We start from the raw sequence: 14,907 nt of genomic DNA, 5'->3' as shown, positions 1-14,907 counted from the left end.
TCAGCTAACTGGAGTCTATTTCACACACCACTTACCCCCTCTGCCCCTGATCCACAGTATAAGTATAGCAAGAGCCCCCGAGATATTAGCTTTTTATTAAAGCAGCTGTGATAGGCCACTGCGGGATAAGACTTTGATTGTGAGTGAAAGGTTCAAATAAATAGTACAATGAATCAGGAGCCTCTGTGATCACCTACAGGAAATATGTCTATAAGTCTATAAATCATTTCCAGTTATAGGTCTTCATATTTTATTTTATTTTTTAAAAGGGTGACTACTTTAGCCTAATGACCATGTTCCATAATAATAATTTGCAACAAAATAAAATTTGGCGTCAGCATTAAATGTCTTACTCCATTTTGGGAGCTTATGTTATTAATAAAGTTTAGAATTTACATACAGTATAATAAACTTATACATATTTAGCTTTTGTGCCGAAGTCAAAAAAAATGCAGGAGAAATGACTTAACTGCACCTTTAAGTGCTTTAACTGGTTTAATAATGTTGACATTTCCGAAGCCTCACATCGGTGCCTCAATTTCCATATCTGAGAGGTCATGACAATTTAATCTCATCAAAAGGAATAGGACAGTATTGCAGTGTCAATCAACACAGCCCTGTCCCTGCCATTCATTTTCATACTCCTTCATTTTCATACTCCTTCCGTATTGAGAAAAACCTGGTCTCTGAACAGGTTTTTCTTCTTCTTCTTCTTCTTCTTTGGTTTCTTTCCTTTAAATGGTATCTTCAAAACAAACTGCTTGAGGCTGATAATTAGGAAGCACTCCTAGTGTAGTTGACTACAGCTCAGTTGGTGTTTCTGTCCAGAGGGCAGGATTTTGTAAGGTCAGAGATATGAGAAGTACACTCCACTCATCTCTCTTCGGGGTATTGTGCTTATGCTTTTATTATACTCTGGAAATCTTGGCAGAGGAACTGTATGACAAGGATTTAAACTTACACCCTGTGCAATAAACAGCAAGTCTTACTTGTAAAAAAACAACAACAAAAAAAACCCAAATCATAGAAGGTCCTCCAGGGAAAAAGACTTTCCCCCCCCCAAGTCTGAGAAGTTTCCCTTCATTCAGATGGCTGCCGAGGCTACATGTCGACACTTAAACCTAATTAGTCAAACACAGCACTGTTCATAACGTGACCATGGCCCGACCGTGCGACTTCCCCTCAGAAGATCACATCCATCCTTCGGCTCAGATTATCTTACTTATGGCTCTACAAAGCACTAATTTTCAATCTGCCTCTGTGGCATTAGCACAGATACATCCATGAAATTACTGTTTTGGTGAATTAGGACCCTTAAGACGTGCACGACTGATTCTCCTCACAGTGAATTCCTCATGGCTTGAAGGTACCCCTGCCAGTTTTGGGAGGTGAGGAAATTATTTCTTTCAAGTATGGAGCATTTGCCTAATAAAAATACCATCTGGGCATTTGAAGTGAATTGGTTTAAGGCCGTGCTGAATTATTAAACAAATCTCACAAAATGGGTCCCCGCTCTCTTTTACAGTAGGAACACCTCGCAGTAGACAAACTCTGCTTCCCATTTGTTATTTCATGAATTGCTTTTTCTCCCCTAGCGCAGTCATTTGTGACGGGTTACATTTATATGCAAACGTTCGGCCTGCCCTCAGTTGATTTTAAGAGGTGACAAGACGTATATACAGACCTTGCAGCAAAAAAACAAACACTGGGAAATTAAATCCCATCTGCGGCATTTGCAAAAGTTTGGCTCTCGTTTTGCTGTAAAATTCTTAGAGGTTTATTATCTCATTAGGCCTTAATTGATGAATTAGGACTTGAAAGGAAAGTGAAGAATTGTCAGCTTTTGGCAGGTCCAAAGCTGGTAAGTTCTGACTCTTTAAATCTTGTGGCAACACTTAACAGCCATGGGATCCTCTGAACAACTGAGGATCTGAAAATGAGGCTAATTGATGCCTACAAAGCAGAGGAGGTCTATGAAAAGATTTGAAAGTGCTCCCAGCTTGAAATTTTCACTGTCCAAAATGTCATTAAGATACGGCAGTTTTGTGATATCTGCTGCAGGCGGGTGGTGATGGTGGGTGGATTATTTTCATGAAATAATAAAAATCAGCGCAGCAACATTTGAACAAAGTCTCATTTTAATGTATGTTTGCTGCAGGGTTTGTATTGCTTCTTTCCCTTTTCAAAAATCAACATAATACTCTATGTCATCTGCCAGCCCACTCTCACAGCAAAAGTGTGAAGTAGTAATTCGCACTGGTCTGCGGCACAAAATGTAATGTTTCTCACAACAAAGGCTGTAAATTTGTGAGATGGCTACCTACATTTTTTGGGAAGATCAGTGCATGTATGGCATTATCAACAAGGCGAAATGGAAATTAGGCTTGACTAATAACCAAAACTATGATTTTTCCCCAAAGCTGATGAAATCGTCTTAAACATTGGACTGAACCAAAAAACAAGTGAAAATGAAAAGAAAAGAAAAAGAGAAAAGAAAAGAACCTTTTATTGTGCCACATGAGAACATACATCAGTTTCATATGGGCTTATGTTTCTTAAAGAACGGTCATATGACAGTAAATGGTCCTTAAATGGCACATTTCTACTCAATGTGGGCACCTAAACCACTTTTCTTTGTACGAGCTTCGCTTAGCAATTCACACACACTCATATGCCTAAGCACTAACGTTCAGACTCTCACACAGCTATATCAGGGGCAACTTGGGGTTCAGTATCGTGCCCAGGGATACTTTGACACGCAGGTTGGAAGAGCCAGGAATCAAACCACCCACCTTCCAATTAGCAGATGCCTCATGCTACATCCTGAGCCACAGCACAGGTCAAGATTAAATAACTCCCAAACTCTGAGGACCAGTACACCAGCTTTCAAACATCTTTCTGTGAGACTGAGTTGATTATCTCTCCTCTAGTGTCTCTCTCTCGTGGCTTTCTCTTACCACAAGCCAAATGCTCTAGGAGACAATATTTCCACTCAAATTTAATTTTAAGAACTGCGCATTTAAAGCAACACAGTTTTTTTTCTCTTTTTTTTTCTCTTTTTTTCTCGCATTTATCACTGAGGCACAAAATTTGTAAGGGCTCATTGGGAATTTAATGATCCTGCCTGCATAAATTAGGACCAACTAGTACATGATCGTATCTGACACCACTAAAATAATTAGGAAGAAATTTAATCCACTCAAGATTCATTTTGCTGATACAGCTGATCAGATTTTACTATCTGTAAAGACTACAGTTACACACAGCATGTGTTCTATACAAAAGGTTCCCATCATGTACAGATGTCTGTCAATTCACCCACTGGTGAAAGATGTTACAAAAAGTTTTACAGCTTATATGTCTTGGTCCTTGAACCCAGAGGACAGACAGTTTAGTGGTTTGGCCCCGAGTGAAGAACTAAGAATTACTTTGTGTAAATGTTTTAAGACTGTAGTTTACAGTATACAATTTATATATATCTTGTTCTTAATCAGTAACATTAACAGCTGTCAAATTGTCATGCAGTGTTACAATGTGTCAATTCAAACACATACTTAGGCCATAGTTGCTACTGCATCATTTGTGATGGGCCAGCCAGCTGCCAGTTATAATTACCTACTAGAAGGACCTGGCGCGACCTCCACTATAAGCCTACATATTCACACAGTAGAAAAGCATTCATGCCTACGCAATTCACAGGGATGCCACTGATCTTGCAACAAATACTGTCAGCTTTGGGGAAGCAGTGAAACTTTCCTCTTGCTGACCAAAGAGAAAACTTCACAGACATTCCCCGAGTTATGTGACAACCCGGTAAAAATCAACAAACCCTTCAGATTAATTAACACTTTCACAAAGAGGAGAGAATAGCATTTCAAAAATGTGTTATGGCATGACGCCTTTCTAAAATATTTGGAGGGTTTTCAGGAAAACAATGTTGCAGCTGCTGGCAGTGTGTATCTAATAATGGCTCTTGAATAATTTTAGTGTGCAGAATATTGTCGAGAGGTTATTATTTTGTTCTACACTCTGTGCAATTGCGCTGAGTTTAGGTTGTTGTGTGTAATCTGCACAATATCAGTGGAGCATACTATATAACATCAGCAGAGGAAATATTAAATAAACTTTGGCGTCTACGTTGTTAGGTGTTTTGAAAACAACACCATATAGTGAACAGGATGCTGTAACGATAACTTATTCCCTGAAGATTTGAGGCTGGTGGAATTTTCTGTACACGGATATCAAATTGATGGACAGCAAGAAAATGAAACGCGGCCGAGATAGGCAAGCTTCATTAAAATGTAATCCGTTCTGTAAGACAAAAAAAAAAAAAAATCACCCGTATAAAATTTTTAGGAGATTTTCAAATTGGAAGCAGGAATCGATGTTTTGTTTTTACGTGCTGCTCTTGAATGAATGAAATATTGATATGTGCAGAACAGAGACATCTGAAGATCACAGGAAGCAGATGATCAATCAGTAAAACAATGTCGGGAATGCCTGCACAACACCTTAAAGCAAGCAGAAGATGGAAAATGAATATAAAGTCTCTTCATGAGATCTGTCTCCACAGGGGCTTTACTATAGATTTCAAACATTAAGGAGACATCCACAAAAAATGGGTCAGTTTGTCAACACAATGCTACAGGCTACTCTCAATATTTAACACAAGGCACGAGCCCCTGCAGATGCCTGTATCGCTAACCTTTTGACTGCCATTTCATTATATGCTACGATTGCTTGATAGGTGCGCAGAGAGCGGTCCGATGGTGATGGATGACAGTGGATGTCATTTGCTTTTCATTTGAACCGGAACATCAGAATTTACTCCACCTAATTAACCTCTCTGTCTGTTTCCACTTGGCAGACTTCCACTGTGACGTGAAGGAGGAGTGGAACCTCTGCACCGGCTTGCCCATAATATGTTTCACCTTATATATTTATATTTACGCAGAATTTTACCTAATTAAGATTTGTTAAAGTCTAAGAAAGTTTATAGCTAGTGTTTTTTTTAATTGCTTAGGTTATTTGTGTATATTTTCATGCAGAAATGCAATTATGTTTCCTGCCAGTAAAGTCATGTAGTATGAAAAGCTTAATTTATGTACCGCTTACTAGTTGTAGGGAGGTGGTCGGGATGGAGACCAGAGTTCATGTCCTGATTCTCGTATTTCAAAGAAATCAAATCACTACTTTTTCAGCTAATTTAAATAACTGAAAATATGTTGCAGATGTTGCGATGCAAGAATGGATGTTATTGGGAAGACAAAATAAATGAGTGTGACATAATCAGTATTTACATTTTACTTGTGTAACAATATGTAACAATAACATTTTATTTAAGCCTCTGCAGCAGGGTGAGACTTTAAGATGCTATTTTCTTTTAGGTGAAATTATATACACCTACAAATATTGGTGAGCCTGGTTCTGCCAGAGGTTTCTTGCTGTTAAAAGAGAGTTTTTCCTTCCCGCTTTCACCAAGTGAATTAAAAAGATCTTATATCTTAATCTTTATTGTTAATAAAAGTACATGAAATAAAATGAGATTAAGTGCCTCCCTTACTGTGACAGTCATTCACACAAAACACCATTGCACGTAACATATAACACTTTTTGCATGAGAACACCGCCACATGTGTGGCATTACTGCACATATAAATAATATAAAATGCCTTGAGGCGTATTCAAAATGTAATTGTCTTGAAAAGCACAGTGGCGCAAGGCTTAGCACTGTTGCTTCACAGCAAGAGTTTGACTCCCCCACCTGGCTGAGGTCTTTCTGTGAGGAGTTTGCATGTTCTCCATGTGTCTTCGTGGTTTCCCCCCACTGTCCAAAGATGTGCAGTTAGTGGAGTGAGGTTAAATTATGATTCTAGATTGCGAATAGCCACGAATGGTTGTTTGCACTGCAACAGGTTGGTAACCTGAGGGGTTTGTTTCTTAACAAAGCGGAGCCATTGATGTGTCACTAGTGATACAGTGCAATGTTAAGTCGGAGTTGGTGGGGCTGCTCTGACTGTAGGAATTGGAAATCAGACTAGATGTGGTGATTCAGTTGGAAATTCTGACATTCATTCAAAGCAGTATATAGTTCTTTCACCAGCTGTTTCTATATATATGTTCTCTGTATATCTGTATATGTAGAAATGCTCTGTGTGCTGTGCAACGGCACTGCTTAGAAATAGTCTAAGGATGCAAGTTGAGTTCTTTCCAACGCTACACTTTTATTTTTTCACATTTAAATGTGAACGTTTAACTTGAGTAGCTCCATAGCGTAGTGGTTTACACATTTGCTTATCAAGCAAAGGTCACTGGTTCAACTGGAGCTGATAACACAAATCCCCTTGGGGTGTTCTGTCAGAAAGGTCATCTGTTGTAAAACTCTGCCAAAATAAACATGCAGCGCTTCCTGTTGTGGTGACCCTTTGTGGAAAGCGAGCAGTTGAAAGTAGCTTCCAGTCTTAACTCTAGGTTTCATAAAGTATGCTGACTCAGTAGCCAAGGTTTTAGTACTTGACGAGTTTCCATTTTCTGCTGGACAATAACTTTTGAAGAGACTTCAGCATCATGCAGTGAGCAGTCCATGTAAATGGCTCTTGTGTAACAGTGAGTTATCTTTTCATTAGCTTTATTTATTTATTTAAGTAAACAATAAAGGCTGATGGAGGAAGTCTTGGCCTCAGTGTACTTATCTTGGAGTCCTGGCTAGACAGGCCCAGATTTTTGTCCTTTGCTTCCTGAGGACAGGTCAGCAGATTAGCTGATTCAGTTCCAGACTGAACGGACACCGATTTGCAGATCTGTTGAAAGGCTCAATGTGTTGAATGTATTGTACCCTGGAAAACTAAGGTGCATCACTGCCGTGTGCATGTGTACACATTAATATTTCAATGTTTAAAATGTTTGTTGAAAGCTGATGTACTCTCAAGAGTGTCTAATTACTCTTATTACACGCAGCACAGTTACATTAAACCAATTCATACTTGCTTAAGCAACCAAAAAAAAATTGCAAGCACAGCTTTTACATGACTGCATTGTGTATTACTGCAGAACGAGAGGGAGGGGGGGATTAATTAATAAAAAAGCAATCTTGAGGGAGGGTATATTCAATAACGGCAGCCACGCAAGTTCAAACTGTCTTGGAGAAAGAAAAAAAATACAATAACACATAAAACTGTTATGTGAATAATTCAGGAGCAGAATGCATAAATAGTGGATTAGGGTTGATTTAATTATGTCTGTGTGAAAGCACAGCCTAGCGTTAAGCAAACAAACACAGGCAACTGGAATGAAGCAGTTCAGCACCCAAGTGGCAAGGCCTTGCAAAGGAGCCAAAAGCAGGCGTCTGAGATCAAACACAACCAGCAGCATTTAACCGGGGCCAGACAAAGACAGGTACAATAGACTCTACTCCTCTTTTCATTGCTGTGTAGACAATTGCTTGTGATTCTCTTGCAAAGAGTGTATCCAACATCATTTCATGGGAAGATTGTTGTATTGTTTGCTTCACAGCCCTGTCCTCGTATTCTCATTTACACGCATCAGGTGATATTTATTTTTACTTTGACAGAAAATGAGTATACAATGCTGTGTTAGGCATACAGTATGCCACAGTTTCCCTGAAAACCTTTATAATGTCATTTCTATAAATGCTGAGTTCAATGTATGCATGCAAGCTGTACATATTTCCAACATTCTTTGTCTGGTAGGGAATGCAGTCGGCACGTGCTCCTTTATTGATTTGCTATAAGGAAATATTAGAAAAGGCATATGAATAAGTGCATTATCATAGAAATAAGTCTGCGAGGCGCAATCTGGTCACAGTATTAACATCTTCATGAGCAGCCGTGATCTTCAGACTAAAATCGATCACATCACATCATTCAGAGCTGATATCCTGCGATACTGATAAGACTGTAGTTCATTTATGAGTGGCAAAGGGATGAATGAGAGCAGATGTAGTCAACCTGAGAGGGATATGGGAAGGAATGTGAAATGATTGCAGAGCTATTTTCTGGGCAATGGAAGCCAATATGAGAAGCCAACAGTAAGCTCTATCTACATGGGCTGAATGGCTGATTGAGTTCAGGTGGAAGAATGGGACTTGGCAGCGAGGCAGGGAACACCCCTTTCATCCACAGCCATCCACTTTCATTACAACACACCTCTGAAACCACCAGCACATAATCACACCTATAGTCTGATGCAGGGTGGGGGGGTTGCTCAGGGTTGCTACTATTTACAAGAACAACCAAAGATGTAAAAGTTTGACTATTTGATTTATGCTAATGTGGCTTCACTTTCACTGTTGTCCTTGAGTTCCATTTTTCATTTGCTGTGCTGCCAGTGTTGCCTTCTTTGTAGAAACCACATTCCATTTGCAAATGTTGAAATTAATGAATTTGTTGTGTCAAGCGCTGTCAGCATTTTCCATTGGCAAGATGCTTAAAACTCTATATGGGTGTCATACATCTTGTCCTATTAGAATTTGCTCTGCCCTCTGTATCTCCTTCCAGGTGGAGATATGAAGTATTGACTGTTCTCATCTGGGTCTGAAGCCCCCACCTCCCATTAAAACTGCCACCCCTGCACCTCATCTGCTATCAAAATGCTGGTGCAGCAAAGCAGGGAGAGAAAAGAAGGCGAAGGCAGGGGAGAGCAGACAGAGAGGCGTGCAAGAGAAAACTACAGACGTCAGTGAGGAAACAAATTATTTGTAACACTAAATTATGCGTTTTGCTATTAGAGCAAAAAGACCTATTATAAATGTGAGAATAGAAAAATGCAGAAATAGAAAGCAACTGCCAAAAAAGGACAAAAACTTAGAGATGTGTCTAAGAAAACAAAAACTGTCTTCAGCAGTTCCAATGTGAATCTGAAGAGTTCTGGCACCGATTGTGACAAGACAGCTGATTGTGCAGTAAGTGGTAATTATACACCCCAGTCTGCGGTCTACTGCTGAGTGACAAATAGTTTTCTTACCATCTCTAAAGCTCAGAAGGGAAGTGCCAGCGGTGAGCTTGAGACTGTACGGCCATTCTGTGAGAAAAAAAAAATCATGCTCAGTCTGTCATTAAGATGTTCTTAGTACAGTAAATTCTGCAGTAGGGACAAAGGACGTTGTTAGCAGCTGAGCCAATTATCTGCGCCCCAGCATTCTTTCCAATAGAAAATTAAAGGGGACAAAGGTAAAACTCCCGAGGGATGCTCAGCGAAGATGACAGGATATAAACTCATAAAAAGCAGCTCACGGCATAAAAAGATAAGTCTGAATAGAGCATAAAAAGAAAAGTTGCTGTACATCAAACCCATTTTTCTTGAGAAAAGAGGATAAAGGCAAAAAGCACAGTTAGCTTCAATTCCATGTCAAAGCTTTTCAGCTTAATACACAAAAAATGAAAGTGCTCTGAGTGCTCCAGGAGAGTAGATGGCGCTATATCAGTCCATTTCCATTTTTATATATAAACTTCCCAAACAGGGATAATTTAACATGAATATTAAAATTTGAGTTTATAAAATGATCACATTGTACTAAAATTAATAACTTATAATTAGTTATTAGTTATTAAAAAACTTCTGACATGGGCAAAATGAGTCTTTGTCTCAGCATCCAGGATAATACGAGACAGCATTTTTACTGATAAAACTAAACTAAACAATGGACTTTACTGCTTTATTTTCAATATCGTTCTGAAGCAGAGCAGTCAGTCAGCTGAAACACATCAGTGCACACGTTGGGTTCAGTTAATTATGTGTATTAGAAGAAAAAGAATCCCAATTTTACATACATACATAAAATCTGTGGAGATCAGCTATTAAATAATAACCTCTCACACACATTTGCATAAAATTCTCAATAAAACAATGAAGTGCTAGTCAAAACATTTCCACAGCATACATGCCTGTACTATTTTCACTTATTCTAGCAGATGATATGTTTGGAAGAGCTAGGATGGATATTGCAGGTCACAAATCATAAAGATTGCTCATTGAAAAGGGTCAAATTTGAAAGACTGACAACCAGCTACTAATTAGTTTCAAGATAATTCTGACAGTATCCTTGTATGGCAGTTCTAAATTAATGAGCTGTAGGCCTTCTTTTGTCTTTTTGAGTAGGCTGTGGTTTCAAGAGATCAACGTGTGCATACATCAGCAGCACCGACAAGCAAAATATTTCCTTGCACAAAGAAAGGTCTGCGATTTAATGAAAAACTACTATAGATGTAAACAGTAGGCGTATGAGAGCTATAATATGACAAATTACATGGTCTGTTCTGAATATGACAGCGTGCAAATGATCAGCTGATGACAATAAAGCCTTTCTCTGGTGCACTGTGCATGAATATCAAATAGACGATCAAAAATAGCCACTCACTGACATTCAAATCAATTTATAATTTTTATGTAACATGATTTTTTTTTTTTTTGTTGGATATTCTGTTTTTCTCCATTAAAATGAAACTACCATAAAAAATTAGACTGTTTATAATTATTTCTCTGACTGTAAATGCTGGAGATACTAGTAAAGGAGAACAGAATATTAACATGGACAACTCATAGCATTTTTAGCATTTTTCATTTAACCGGCGTTTGCTGATATTCTAAAATATCACACTGCAGACACACATTCATGTTACGCTGTTGCTTAATAGAAAAAGTGGCCCCACAGAGATAGTAACTGGACTGTTTGTTTTACTGTACTTGAGCACTCAAAGCTCTTTATACAGCATGGCTCGTTCATCAATTGAAACGCATTCATACAAACACACTTCCATAGATGCTCTACCTGCTGCTGTACCTCCTGAGCTACAGCCATTGCACAGCTAGTTTGCATTACTTAGCAAAAGCCCAGTTTGAGTTTGCTTAAATCATACTAGCTAAACATTTAAACTTAGCTTAGCTGCTACTCTAATGTAACAACTTGCCTAATTAAAGACTATGTAATAGACTGAAAAGTTAGCCAATGTTAAAAGCTAACTCCAAGTACATCGGTGCTCCCATTCAGCCTTTCTCATAATACATAGTCACTTAATTCTCCACAGGTCATTATGATGTTATTAGCTATGTACAAACCATCTGATCAGTGTACAGGTTATCCTTTTGAAAAGAATTATATCAAGGGGAGGTATGTTTTTCCAGTCAGGCTTTAAATGTCTCCACCCTGTCTTCCGAATATGGTCACTTCTGGTTAAAAACCCCCCATGGATGACAATACTATGACTTCAGCGTCATCCCTTATATAGTATTGAAGTCTCATAAGCCTAAAAAATAAAGTTACAATCGACAAAGGTTGTTCTTGTAGTCAGGCCAATTTATATTCAGTTCTAAAACAAAGTAAGGTCTCTGTGAAAGTCTGAGACCCATTTGTCTTCCTATCTTGTCATCCATCTACCCATGCCATCTGGCAGTCTGACTGACAAAAGAGGGGCTTGATCTGCAAGGAGGATTTTAGGAAAAACAATGACTACATGAACAGGAAAAAACTTTTAAGTATATTCAAAAGTTGCAATATTTTACACACCCTTCTCTATTAATCTAATTAGTCTAGCTTTGTTAGACTTATTACTGTAACTGAAAATCTAAATGATTAAGATAGAGAAATATTAAAAGATACATTTTTAAGAGCGATGTTGTGAGTTTGAGTGATCCCTGATTGAGGGTGAGTGATGTGTCAGGACTGAACCTCAGACAGCTCGCTTTAGCTCCTGATAATGTAAAGCACAGGAAGGAGGAACACAAGTGTTTAAAACTTGCTGAAAATTGAGGGACTACATATAAAATGGCTGTAAGTACCAAACCGGTAATGCAATATTTTGGTAAACCCCTTTAACTAAAGCTGAAAGTCTGCACTTCTGTCACATATTGACTGCGCCCTTGCCCAGATACTTATGTGCCTAACTGTATAACCACTTTGTGAAACGTTGGAGGTTGAGTCTGTGAGAAAAACAAAGTTGTTTTTTGTTTGTTATATTTGTTTTTTTTGTGTGTGTGTTTGTTTGTTTTTTGGCTATAATTTTGCTCAGCACCGTGCTCATCAGTAGAGCTGAACGTGTGGAGGGATAATTAAATAGTCCTCTGAGCATTCAAGGAGAGCCAAGTCTCTGTCAGTAGAGTGTATAGTGGTAAACCACAGAAAAGCAAAAAAGGAGAGAAAATAAATCTTGACCAGAATTGAGGACAGTTCCAAAATAAATGCAGCAAAGTGCCATCGTTTGATTTCCTTTTATAACAGACTGGAGACACAGGAGGCTAAATTTTTATGCAACATGACCTTAGAATAATGACGGCAGTGAATCACTTTGAACTGAATTAGCCCACGTCTGCTGTTTATTGAGCAACCATAAATACAGGAAAGTGCAGTATTCCATATTTTATCAGTAAGGTAATCTCTAAGTGTAAGCAGCCAAGAGACGAGGTCTTTGTTATTCTTCTAGTATCATAGCGGCAGAGTTTATGGTTCAGGGATTGTGTGTGTGTGTGTGTGTGTCCTTTTGTTTTGAGATTAACAGGCATAATTTGTTAAACCTATTGATTAATTCTGTTCCTTGACAGAATTTGTCTTCAAAGCTCAAATGACTAATTGAAATACAGCACTGATCTAACTCACGTAGCTTATCCGGGTGTGCTTCTGAGAGCTGCAGTCGCGATCACGGCTTAATTGCATTTCTTCCGTTGCCACTGTTAGCATGTTTCAGCTTATTTCTTGTCTCAGCATCAGTGTTACATTCTGTGACACCATATGTCATACTGGAAACTTAACAAATGACTTCCTGATCCACATTTTTTTTTTTAAGTAAAGGCGTCAATAAAATCCATCTACTCATTTCCTCTTGCTGAAAAAATAAATAAAAAAATTGCAGTTTCTGTGTACCTTTACTTATGAGACCTTATGTTCACAAGTAGCATGTTTTTGAAAGCTGTCTGCAGAATGTGTTATACAAACTGATAGACCACAACATTAAAATCACTGACAGTCTAGTCAATGATGATGTTAAACTGAAAAGAAACCTTGTGTCCTGGGACCTGTACTACAATCAGATTAAACACACGGGAAATCTCACACTAGGCTTAGCTTAGCCTCACATGATCAGTCACGCTAAACAGTCACATCAAGAGAAAATCAATCAAGGCTTTTTCAGTCTAGCTATGCACAAGTTTAGATGAAAGTGCTGATGTTGGATACACATGAGCAGTCATAAAACGATAGGTCTAATGGCATATTTTGATCAAACTACAGTAGTAGAAAAATGCAAAGAAGCTAAACATATAGTACAGGCTGAAAGCACCACTGCCACTGCAGCCAAGGATGTGAGTACATGTGAGATGTTAATGAAAAGTATTATTATAAAAAGCTGCATAAGCGTGTGGGTGCTTCTGCAAAACTGGAAAGTTCTATAAATGCTGGCTGTGTGCATTAATAGTCTTATCAGTATCACAACTCACAACTTGAGACATTAAGACTTACAATTGCTTATTGCGCTTGATGTGCATGAGACACTTTCATCTGTATTCTTTCAGCTGCATCTCCAGCAGTGCAGTGATCTACAAGTGATCAAAGAACAAAATTAATTACATTAAATAAACCCTAAAAAACTTGCCTTAGTCTACTTAAAAATGTTAATATAAGACCACAATCTCTAGGGCAAGACCCAGGGTTTCGAATATTATAAAGTTTCTCAGTCTTTGGGTTTAGTGTTAAGTTTGATTTTCTACAGCTGACAGGCTAACAAACCCTCCTGTGTCAGTGGCAGCTGAACTTCATTCGACCATAGTCTGTAATGACTTCGCCAAATTCTTCACAGACAAAATCCAAAAGATTAGACAAGCAATTGGTACATCAACAGCATATTCAGGATATGTACTGTGTCCACTGAAAAACTGTTTAAACACCATCAAACAGTTTCACCCTATTAACAGCAAAGACCTGGAGGACATCTTAGGCCAACTGAACTCCTCCTCTTGCTGTTTAGATGTCCTGCCAACAAGTTTTTTCAAAAAGGTCACAAAGACTTTGGAGTCAGACCTGTTACAGATCGTCAACTTTTCTTTAATGTCAGGTGTGTTTCCGGAACCACTAAAAACTGCTGTAATTAAACCTATGCTGAAAAAGGACAATCTTGACAAGACACAAATGAACAACTACAGGCCGATCTCAAATCTCCCATTTTTAAGCAAGATCATTGAAAAAGCAGTTTCTCAACAGCTCAATTACTTCTTAAAACAGAATGACTGCTACGATGCCTTCCAGTCAGGTTTTAGACAGAACCACAGCACTGAAACCGCTCTGACCAAAGTGTTTAATGACATATGTCTGAATACAGACAGTGGAAAAATGTCAGTCGTGTAAATATTTTTTACACACACACAAATTCACAAATTTGTTGTCCTCTGTGACTATCTAGTTTTGCATCTCTTTACTTTTCATTATCTTTATTGTTTTGAGCTGGGTTTAGTTTCTGTCCTGTTTCCTCTTCCCCTGTTACCTTCAGTATTTTATAGTCTCTGTCTTCATTTCCTTTTCTGCATTCTTGTTCCTTTGTTCTATTGACTCATTTGTGGATTTTATGTTTGGGGCTTCTGTTCAATCAAATAATTGTCTCACTTAAAAAAACAAACAAAAACAAAACAACAACTTTGCCTTGTTCTGCATTTGGGTCCTAACTCCTTTCATAAGACCATAACGTTTTATGACAGTACAAGGCTTAAGTGGTAGGGTGGTAGGTAGGGGAGCAAATAATGAACTTCTAAGAATCTAAGGAGCTTTTCATTAAAAGACAAGACTTTAAAATGCCCTCTTACTATTCATACACTAAGGTCCAAGAGATTTTATGGAATGATGACACCATTTTCCAGTTATCTGACTGGTCAGCACGTGTTGGTTTAGTTATCTTGTCTTATCTCAAACAT

This window comes from Haplochromis burtoni, unplaced genomic scaffold, assembly GCF_018398535.1.
Source record: "Haplochromis burtoni strain Fernald_Lab_line unplaced genomic scaffold, NCSU_Asbu1 Contig_12, whole genome shotgun sequence".
NCBI classification, from domain to species: domain Eukaryota; kingdom Metazoa; phylum Chordata; class Actinopteri; order Cichliformes; family Cichlidae; genus Haplochromis; species Haplochromis burtoni.
Note: the sequence above shows the minus strand (reverse complement) of the source record.